Source organism: Opisthorchis viverrini, assembly GCF_000715545.1.
Source record: "Opisthorchis viverrini unplaced genomic scaffold opera_v5_247, whole genome shotgun sequence".
In the NCBI taxonomy this organism is placed as follows: domain Eukaryota; kingdom Metazoa; phylum Platyhelminthes; class Trematoda; order Opisthorchiida; family Opisthorchiidae; genus Opisthorchis; species Opisthorchis viverrini.
In genome coordinates this window covers 244,824-256,256 of record NW_008751901.1, presented here as the reverse complement: position 1 = coordinate 256,256, position 11,433 = coordinate 244,824, and positions in this window count along the sequence as shown.

Here is an 11,433-nt window from a genome sequence, read left to right as displayed (position 1 = left end):
TGCACAGCCCGTTTATGTTTGTAGTGTATAACTGTTTTCTTCAAGTAGCTAGCTAGTTTGGATCCCTGCTTTCAGCGATTCTGCATACATACCACTACTGTTTTGGGTGATGTCATCATTTCGCTTTTATGTTATTTCTCAGAGCGGCATGGCGGGCTATGTCGGTTAGTGTTACGTGTGAGTTCATACGCCTACCTGTGAGGAGGGGTGGCCTGTTAAGTCACCTTTTAGTTATATCACACCATAAACTGAAGGATTTACTGGAGTTCAGCTTATCGTCGGAAATTCTGAACTTGAAGCATGCACAGCTAAAACTGAGGTACCTACTACCGAAATTAGAGGGTCAGCACCGTCACAGGGGTTGACAGACTGGGCTCGATTTACAAACCGCTTATACGGCAACATTTGCCGAAGGATGGAGTACAATTGATCGATTGGAGAAGTTGAAACTGGTCGGAAAAAGTTCTAGTGGCATTTAACGTTCATCACAAGGTTTTTTGGAAGAGCAGTTTCTTCACCTTTTTCGACAAATTTTCTCAGCCTGTCATTTTCCAGACGGAGAGTATGTGGGTCGTCATCGTGAAATTAGCAGGCGCTGACTTTCTCTAGCCTATTCAGAATACGAATATTTGCAAGTAATCATACTGTCAGCCTGCAGTGTCCCATGCGTTGCACACAGTTCGCCTACCTCTGTTTATTGCCTGACATTTCAAGTCCGGGTGATTATCGCCCGTACTTCAATCGGTCGACTCACCTTGCACTTTCAGTGAAGCAACAATGCGGACGTGCAAGAGCCTGTGTGATTCGTTGTAGTGCGACACGGGAAGTGACAAAACTATCTGCATCATTTACATTGAAACCTGACAGTTCGCCCGGGCCTACCAAAATCGAAACCAAATAAAGGGTACTACTTTTAGCGGTTCTTTATTTGATTCTGTCCACATTTCGTAATTCATTTCTCTAATGTAATATCACGAGACAGATATCTCCATTCGGTTGGGAATAAGGACAGTTAGATCTCAGTAAGCTGTTTCACCGAACCAGGGTCGTACCTTTCGATTATTACGGATATGAGTTGATTTGCTCCATTGCTATTTTTTTTACAGATGAGCTCATTAATGTCTTCTACCACTCAACATAGTCTGTGAAGCCATTAGGAGATGGTTAGATAGGCATTACGTGTCGACAGTCGAAATGACTACTGTAAGATCCGGGAGGTGCAGTATCTCATGGGACGATTGGAGCTGTCCGACTACACGCAGTTGATCTTCAGTGAGTACCGAGCATTTGGAACACACGGATGAGGACAGTAGGTGTTTTGTTGAAAACCGGTGTCAAAATCGGAATGCCCGCTTGGATCCGTTTAAAAAAATACTCCAGCAGGCAGTATCCAGTGAGGTGGGGAAATTGAGTCGGCTCAGTGGGTAGCGCGCTTTTCCGCCATTTTAACGTTTCACGTCCGATCCCTTGGACAGCACCTTTCCATCGAAGCAGGCACCTGAAATCTCAAGCGAAGATGGAGAGACGAAAATCTAGGGAGTAAGCGAACCTTAAGCAGGGGACGAGCGACAAGAAAGCAAAGCGGCGTTTGCTAAACAGGCACAAGTCATGCTACTCATGAGTAGTCAGCAGACTACCTTGGTAATTTCCTATTTAACCCGTCACCAGTGACCTGATTTTTCCCCCAGTATTTAGACTGCAGTGCTTTTGTGGGCTAACGTTACTTTCAAATGTCATGGCTCAAAATTTGCTTCATGGGAAGTGAGGTTGTCCGGTGGGGGAGGGAGTAAGATGGAAGCAGCTTGATCAAATTGTGCGCAGTCATGAACAGCAGACCAACGAACCGGACCTATCATCCAACGGAGCACCTAAGTTCATAGGTATAAAACGAAAATGGAGATAAAAACAATGAAGTTCCTTAGAGCGCGTCAATTTGGCCCGAAGCACTATGAAAAGAACTACTTCAGTAGAGACACTAAGGAGCATCAAGCTAACTGATCTTCATGTTTCATGTAAACCGGAAGATGTTGAACCACAAGTTACTCATGCTAGTTTCTAGAAATGGGTCAAAATGTTCTAAACATCAGATGAGGATAAAAATCTTCATCTAAATTTTTATTTATAGCCACCATACAATTATATTTGGTGCATTACTAAGCCGCTGACTGGCGAACCAAAGTATGGATTCGCTGTTCGAGGGTTTCCAGGTAACTCCACTTCTAAAAATAGCAGCTCGTTAAGTCGCTTGGTTGTACATCAGTTCATTTGCCCAATGCAATGAACGGAGCGGATTTCATCTATGTAGAAGGTCTCCTGTTCACTACACATTAATCCCTGACATTTTTGCAATCTGCTACGTTTTTATTTCCACAAACACAATTAATGGGGTTTTCCAGCATGACAAAATTCCCCATCTGGTGGAAATGGTTATCATTTCCGTAATTATATCTCCAATTAGTTTCACCATAGTGAATACATTTCATGTTCATATATTCATATTCATATTACTGCTAGGCTAGTCATCTAACCAGACAGATTATGTAGAAAACGTCGCATGGAAACGGGACTGTTTATTTCCAAAAGAAACCATTCTACCGCCAGGTGTCAGAGTTCTCCACCCAGTTATCACGCCCTAATACCCGCAGAGCTCCCCAGAAAAAAATATATAGTACCACCCTATTTCTAGTGAATCAACCCTCTCGAATCGCATTGAGCGGCGTATGACAATCTATTTCCTGTCGCTTTCCATACAACTCAATTATTTTGACAATAAAAGGTACAGAACCGTGGCGTGATCTGACTCACTACCGTCGAGGAGGGGATACTGAAATTTCCTACGTAAAATATTCATAAATTGACCCTTTCCGTAGTCAAACGAGGTCCCTAGGATGATGGGAAGCCAGAAACCTTACAAAAATGATTTAGATTTTGGAGGTGTCCAGAACTTTCGTAGTTCCACAAATATCGACAGTAAAGGGGGGAACTAAGCTAACTAAGCTAGTGGGAACTAAGCGAATTCAGGGAGTTTTCCTGTTCGCAAGGCAACCGACAACCACAGGGATGCTCCGAACAGCGGATGTTATCATTTACTACTTATTATTATTATTACAAGGCAACCGACAACCACAGGGATGCTCTGCTCCGAACAATGTAACAATTACTACTTATTATTATTATTATTAGTATTATTTCTGTTCTCCAGCCACAATCATAGCCAGTCACATTCTCTTCTCTGCACCTTCAGTTTGTCCTCTCAGTTACTGACAGAAGATTCCCGACAGAACGCGAACCTTGACATGTCTGATTGGCCATGTGTCAAACAGGTACGACGACAAGAAAACAAAAAAATACATTACACTAAGCAACTGTACAGACAGTTGGTTCTACCGACAGTCTCATTGAATTCAGTTCGTGGGTACGCAAAATCCCGAGGCAATATTTAGAGCATTCTATTTAGGCAAGAGTATTGGAAAAGCAACCATGTGTCTGGTGCGGGCGTATAACTAAATCCACTGGTTTTCACATACTCAAACCGAAATTCATCAGATTTGACCGGCAATGACTGATCCATGGCTAAAAGTGTGAGACGATGTAGACTTCGTCCTGTGAAGCTAAGACGCATCGCCTATCTGTTTCATCCTAATTCGTAATCATCAGTAGTGCGCACTTCGCGAAATTCCAAGTAGTCTCGAACTTGCGGCCAGTAGCTCGAACACTTCACTTTTCGGCCATTTGTGGCCGATCAGTGTGATTAGCTCGCACCACTCATCTCTCAATCACGGGATACATATCACGTGCTTACGTATTGCGTGATATGATGTGAATTCAATGGTTGAAGGACGAGTTGTTCGATATCCTGTCTAATCACGTTGCGTCAGCCGCCCATGATCGAAAGGCGAAGTGTTCGAACTATTAGCCGGGAGGTTGTGAGTTCTGAACTCCCTTGATTTTCGTAAAAGGCGTACCGCTTATGATTTCCAATAAGGATGAAGCAGCTGTAAAGTATTGTAGGATCTTCGGCAAAGAAATCGGCCTCACTGATGGGATGAAAACTTCATTGAAAAACATCCACCGTTTCCGGGGCACAGTCTAAAAAGTTATGGAAATGGAATGTAACAACTAATGTTTCTATTCTCTTCCTTTGTATGTTTGAAAATGAACTGCGCAGAACATCGCTTCGATCATTTTTAGTAGGTTTTCGATGGGATTCACGTTCCGACTAACCTCAGGACATACGTGAACGATGACATTTCGATATCAAACCTTTTCTTTGTATGGCTGATGAGCTGCTTTGTTCATCGTTGTAGTCTGAACGCGCCGCAGTTAATTTGCGGTGGAAAATCACGGCGGGATGATATTTAATGCAACGGAGTGACGTCTCATTTACATACAAGACATCCGATTCAGTAAACTGACGATAGAACAGCTGTATAATTTACCCTGCGCGTTGCTTCTTTGTTCCGATGTGGATGAGTTCTAAAGTCATCTTTACGAGCTTTGTTTAATATAAGGTACAATTAGCAAAGTCACTGCGATGATGTGCAAGACGACAGTTTGTGACAAAAGTCTGTATTTGTCCCCTTGTTGCCAATTTGAACACAACTCGTTTCACGCAGATCACTTCCGGTCGGTTGGATCGCTTCGAGTTACTTAAGATCAGTTAATCTGAATAAGTCCCGTGTTCATTGACCAATCAAATCCTCTGCATATCATGCACTCATAGCTACCTATACTTATGAGTTTCTAAATGCAGTGTGACATAAGGGATCCGTTTTGAGTAATGACCCTATGAACCAGTCATTGGCGAGTTCCTTTGAAACGGAATTATAGGGTGTCGGGACGATCGAAACAACACGGTAAAAATGGTAGATTTCACCAACCCAGAGAGACTTGGTGAAGCAGAAAAATGAACAGAATCCATGGTGCTTGTGAATAGTTCAGCGGTGCACACTTATCAGATTGTGGCTCTTGCTTGACAAGTTCGAGGCTATTCGTAAAATTCAGTCGTAAACACATGGTATCCTCCGGCGACGTGATTTTATAGTTGTTGTTCTGTTCGTCGAACTTGGTAGCTGGATTGCAGACGTTTCACCACTAATCCAGGTGACATCTTAAATCAACTTGGCACCGAGGATATCATCACGGTTTGTGGCTAAACGTTTGCAATCCAACGGCCGCATTCGGCGAACAGTCGAGCAAGCAAACGGCACATCCGAGCTACTTATGTTCCGCAACGTCTGGTCTTGTTGGTGATGCGATGCATGGGAAACGTGATCTTTCAGATTGGTAGAGGTGTGATACTGAGATTATGCAGAATCTTACCGGAAGAAAGCGCCGATCAATATAGTTCAGTTTAGTTACAAAATCTTTAGTTGGTGCCTTCAGACGCTCGAACAGAATATCTGCCGCGACAAGTCTTAAACTATTCCTACATCGGTAATCGACGATTAATGACCTTAACAAAGGGAGCACAGGATAAATTACCGGATTAGTGCAATAATCTAAATTAGATATTGACCCGGAGCGTCGAGAAATATATACATCTTGCTGGATATAGGTACTTTTCATTTTGTTGAATCCGGACAACGGAGCACACTTTTAACTGAAGCCGTCTAGCCACATATTTGGACAATTTATCGAAAACCCAAAATTTCACGCACAACGCACAGCCCATAAAACTGACGTTGAGTCAGGAATCTAGTATGATGCTGACTAATGCGTTATAGTGCGCGGCCCCGCATCACATCGTGCGATATCACCATACGGCCGGATCTGATTTGACAGCCATGACACCGACATTGATATGTTAAGTGCAGTCATTAGTGTCTTGTGGTTTGACGTCAAACCTAAACTGACGACTGCAGTTTGGTGTATGAACTGGTCACAATAGAAAAACCCGTATGTGTGCGTCAGTTGTACGTTGGACCCTGTACTCTTCTGACAAGCCATAAAGTGTGACACTGATTTTAGGTAAGGGAGGGAGAGGAAATGACACCGTACCGTATCCAGACTTGCATGATAGATAGGAACATTTTTGGGTCGAATGGGCTCCAACTATACTGCTCATGCATGCATTTGAACACAGACTGGTAAAAGTTTGTTTCCGCGTGCTTGCACGTGCTTGTGGTTACCAGAATCTGGTCAATTTTCAGCATTCCTTTTGGATTCCCAGTTATTTTAACACCTCTATGGGATCCGCAGATGTGATCACAAAAGATTGTAACACTGTCAAAGTTGCTCACAGTTTACCGCTGTCTGTCTCTGAGGTTTATTCTTAGCTTTTTTGAATGAAATTGCTCACAAGGTTGCTGAAATTTTAACGACTGGTTTCGCCCTTCTTAGGGTTCATTGTAAAACGAGGTATTAATCCGGGATCCAATCGAGTCTATCATCAAAGCTAAACTGGTGTGCAAGTGAGGGCATTTCGCGAAAACTTATAGCATAGCGGTAGACCAGTTGGTCGCTCCATCCACGTGAGACATATCGGGGTAGGACAGTAGCACGCCAATAGTTATAACAGTACGCTGTTGATGACGGCCAAAGTGTAAAGCCCAGAAGAGTTTGCTTCTTCCAAATTAATGGGTAGGTCAAACTGGATGTTTGATAGTAGTTTTCCTTCATCACTTATTCACAAGGAGTGACTCAGCGAGAACCAGGCACACGGGATAGACATTGACCAGATTCGAACGCTTTCCATGCTCTCGTGGTAATTTGAGTGGCAAGCTGATATTACTCACGCGAAGCTCCTTGTTGGACTACCAGAAACAGAGCCTTGCAGAACAGAGGAACAGAGCAGAAGAACATATGAGGTTCATTTCTGGAAAGGTGACTGTCTGAATAAAGTGCAACTTTGACGACAGGCGCACACACACAGTTGTAAACCAATTTGGTTCTGACGCGAGACTCAAATGTGTGTACTTCGCCAGTTGCGTACATTTTGGTGTTCAGTTAGAACATAAGCTTAATGGAAACTAGGCGACTGCGCCTACCTGATGGGACTGGAAAAGGGCGGAACTGGTTGTAGGCTGTCGGACAGTTTTCAGTAACTGCGTGAGTAGAATAACTTTGTTTGTGTTCTGTAACAGTCAACTGAGCACTCTCAAGCGAACGGTTTGTGTATTTGTGTGTTTATGTCTGTCGGTTGTCCTACACACAGAAGGAGACAGTAGGTGCCCTTTTCTACTACTCAGTGTTGCTCGCCCCGATATTTTACTCGGAAGATTCATGCTGTTTTGTCTCTGTCACTTGTTTACACAAGCCGTTCTCGCCGAGTTCGGCCTTAGTCCTTTTTTCCTGTCCTTTTCCTGCGTTTGGTAGTGCCCTAGTCAGCCAGGTGATTCAGCTTTATATTAGCATATACACCACCAAAGTTAGGACAAGCGGCTTCCATTGGGAGAAATAAATTTGCAAATTATGCTAGTACTCATGGGTGACTCAAATAAACTCCTCGTTCGCCAGGCTGTTCACTTCGTAATTGGAAAAGCGTCCCAGTATCAGCTTGTGCTTATCAAATGCAAATGTGCCCACACTAAGAGGCAACCTAGTGATACGGTGAAGTCGTTTCCTCTATGAGAAATCTTCTTTTGAGCAACTTGGCGTTTTGGTTTAATTTTGCAGAGTTGCCTATGGACGTGTTGTCACATAGCACAGCAGCGGATGGCTAAAAAAGATATGAAATCCGTGTTTTTCACTCCGCAGATTTTGCTGCACTTTGAATTTTTTTTGTATCGGAACGCTATGATCACAGTGAGAGAACGAGTGGACATTATCGGATGTTTTCGGTGTAATTTCTGATGCGGATGAATGTCTTTTACGGCCCTGAATTCTAATCAGTTTCCATCTGCATTGAGCCATCATGGTTCCCACTAGGGGTCACTGGTCATATAAGATTAATCAGAGGTTACTAATCACAACCAGTACACTCCTTTCAGTTTCCATCATTCGGAAGAAGGAACAGCATGCTCCATAGTTTTGATCACCCAATCTGTTCGTGATTTGCTGATCCCCAGGTTACCCTTTCAAGCCAGCTCTATATCCCTTGTTTCTGGCGCGTTAATCTTTTCGTTTGTATGGTGAGGTGTAAACGCCCAAAGTTATGTTTCGTTCAACCAGTACCGACCTTGAGAGTAAAACGCCCTGAACTCGGTTGCTCAGGGCTTGAGGGTCAGCGAGTCAGCCGCACAGTTCGTACTGTCGTTTCACCTCATTAAGTAGTGTGACTCCTCAACCAGTACCGACCTTGAGCGTAAAACGCCCTGAACTCGGTTGCTCGGGGCTTGAGGTTCAGCGAGTCAGCCGCACAGTTCGTACAGTCGTTTCACCTCATTAAGTAGTGTGACTCGGAAGTTGGAGTAACCGTTCATATGTGAATAGATCGTTCTCACCACCATCGTAGATATTCGAGCACTGGGCATATTCCGTAAACCAGCAAACATGCAGTTAACTTACAAACTTGTGTGCATTGCACACCATTTTTTGTGTGCGGAAGGACATAACTCCAACTCAGCAAACCGAACGCTGCGATGCACAATGTTGCATACTGCTTGAAAGCAGATCCTTTAGAAATTTTCTTTTACTGTAAGAATGCCTATACGGATGGGCAAGTTCCTTATGCAAGTAGAAGCATCTGATGTTCGGGACACATTTTGGGTACAGCATCATTCTAGGCACAGAGAGAGCCATCCAAACTGCACCATAAAGGGCTCTTTTAGTTCTTACTGATAAAACAACGTGTGTAGGTCATTTGAAGCAGAGGGACACCTCTCCCTGTAAAAACGCATTTACAGAGATTTAGATCAGGGCCACCAAAACGACAGTTCTTGGAATCAGCCGATAAGCTATTCCCACCCAAGTAAAGCGGGATGTACGTACTACGCTACTCATAAGGTTGCTGAAAACTCTTCGACAGCCCACGACCGGTTTCGCCCTTCTTGGGGCTCATCAGGTAGGCGCAGTCCCCGGGTTTCCGTCAACCTTATGTTCTACTTGAAACCAAATTGCACAAAATTAGCAACCTGATTTGGCTTTGCGGGAGACTCACTTAGAACCCAACTGAATCTCTCGTTTGTGATGTTATCGCTATACATGTATAGACGTAATACGTTACTTAGTTGCATAAAACGTCATAAATGAGAGATTCAGTCGAGTTCCAGGTGAATCTCCCGCGCAACCTAATTTGTATGGAAATGAGTGTATTTTACCAAAGTAGTGCATGTTTAAGACAAAAATTTAAACTATAGCCCATTTTTAGATGCGTAACTAAACTACTGCACTACCTTTTCGAGCAATGAGAAATTATCTGCTAACTATCCCATCATAAAAGACATTAGGTTCCGTCAAGTGGACTTAGTTGAGCGTTCCGTTTTCATTAGCACTCTCATCGTGAGAGATTGCCAGCGTAGCAGTGAACACCTGGTGACGAGGACTGTTTTTATGCATTACAATTAACGATCCTGAATTTGCCATAGAGGCTTTCCCGGTTACTGTACTTTGTTACAAGAATCACGAGTATCTACCCTTATCCCCACGACCGCTCGCTGTTTGCACGGCAGTAATCGACCACCATTTTGCCACCATTTTTCAATTAATCGGCGCCGTTGATGACACACTAATGCGCGCTTTAAGCTCCAGTTATCTACAACTCTCCGCTAGTTTGCACACCTCACTCTCTTGTTCAAGCGGCTGGCAGAAAATGAGGTAGTTTTCAGCTGTGAGCTAAAACACATCGGTGTTGTTGTTGTGGGTGGAAATGGGATGAGATGGGAAGGTTCATTGATTTCCCACCTGAAGTTCATTATTCAGTCTGAATGTGAAAGTAACGATGGGCCTCTGTTTTAACTACCTTGGTCGTGGGGATCTATTTAGCAAAGTGCACGCTATGTCTTCGATGCTGAAAAGAGGCAATACATAGAGTTAAATCAACGCATTCACATATTTATGAACTTTGTCCGCTTCCCCTGCTAGCCACAAGGTTGGGAGAAGTGGGAGCTTCAGAACCAACCAAAATTCAGATTAACCAACGTAACTGATCATCTATACTACTCAGGTACTACATAAGTTGGAAATCAAACGTAGGCCCTTAACTGTTCCGCGCCATTTAGAGCTTCTGTGGAACCATCCTCCGAAAACCTCTCCGGAGGAATGCACAATGTACGGAAGAGTTACACAGTTGAGTAAGGGAATTCCAGTGAATTCTTGTCAACCACCGAAGATTCTGTGAAGATGGCCACATTATCTATTCGAGATATTTACGACACTCGATGACACTAATATTCTAACGAAGGCAGCCCAAACTACGCATCATACTCCCAGGCGATACTGAGCTGCATTCATAAATCCGTTTGAAAACTCAACATATTCTACAAAGAACTACGCTTGTCCAAATATTTTCAAGTTGTTAACTAACTCTTTAAACAATTGGTTGAACCTTATCCAGAACGTGTTTTTTTGCAAATGTAGTGTGTTGAATAAATTTCAGCAGAAGACGTTCTCGCCTGGCGTATCTACCAATCGGTAGATATCCAAATTACCACCGAACAGGATGGTTTTCGATTCCAATAAAGGGGTGGAACTTGCAAAACCTCTCATGCAGGGATGTTACTCGTCGTCATTCGAACACTTGTCTGTTCAATAAGCCACCCACTCTTACTTCGTTAATGTTCAGCGAGTATAAAGTAAAGTCGAACACCGCACTTCATTCCCTTGACCACCGACAAGCTGTTTACCACACTCGAGGGGCTTGCTTGTGTGCCATTGTGCGTTACGGCTCTTTAAAGTCATCTAATCATCGATCACACAGAGGGGTGATGTGGCTTGTACTTCTCTACAATTTGCGATAAAGCCTTGGAATATGAAACGTTCAGATGTGACAGAGCTTGGTAATTTTATCCTCATATCTTGTGATAAAGCCATCCAAAGTTAGAGGCCTTTCGAATTTGTATAATCGACTCAATATGCGCTTGGGGAGTCCTGAATGCATCTCTTTACAGAATTCTCACGGGAAAGTGCTTGCTGTAAACGTTGAACATTTATTGCAAACCAGCGAACATTCCTGTTTGGTTCACTAAGAACTGAAATTCCGGACCGGACTTATGATGCTTGACGGGTTCTAAAGCTGTTGTGCTCAAGTAGAGTATGAACTTTTGTTCAGCTCCTCGAGGACGAGCTCAAGTGAGGTCAGTGGTTAAGGCGTAAATTTACTAACCGAAAGGTACGTGATTCGAACCCAACTCCGGCAGTCCGACTGTTCCTTCCCAGGCTTGGGTAACCTTGCGGTATCTTATCGCTTGTGCTTCCTTCGGGTGGCATGACAGCTGTTATATCTGCTGATTCGCCAATCTGTGGTATCTGCTGCTGACCCGCTCCAGTGCCTAATGCCAGAAAAAGACTCACAGAAGGGAACACAACAGCTATATTCCGAACAAGCGAGTGCGA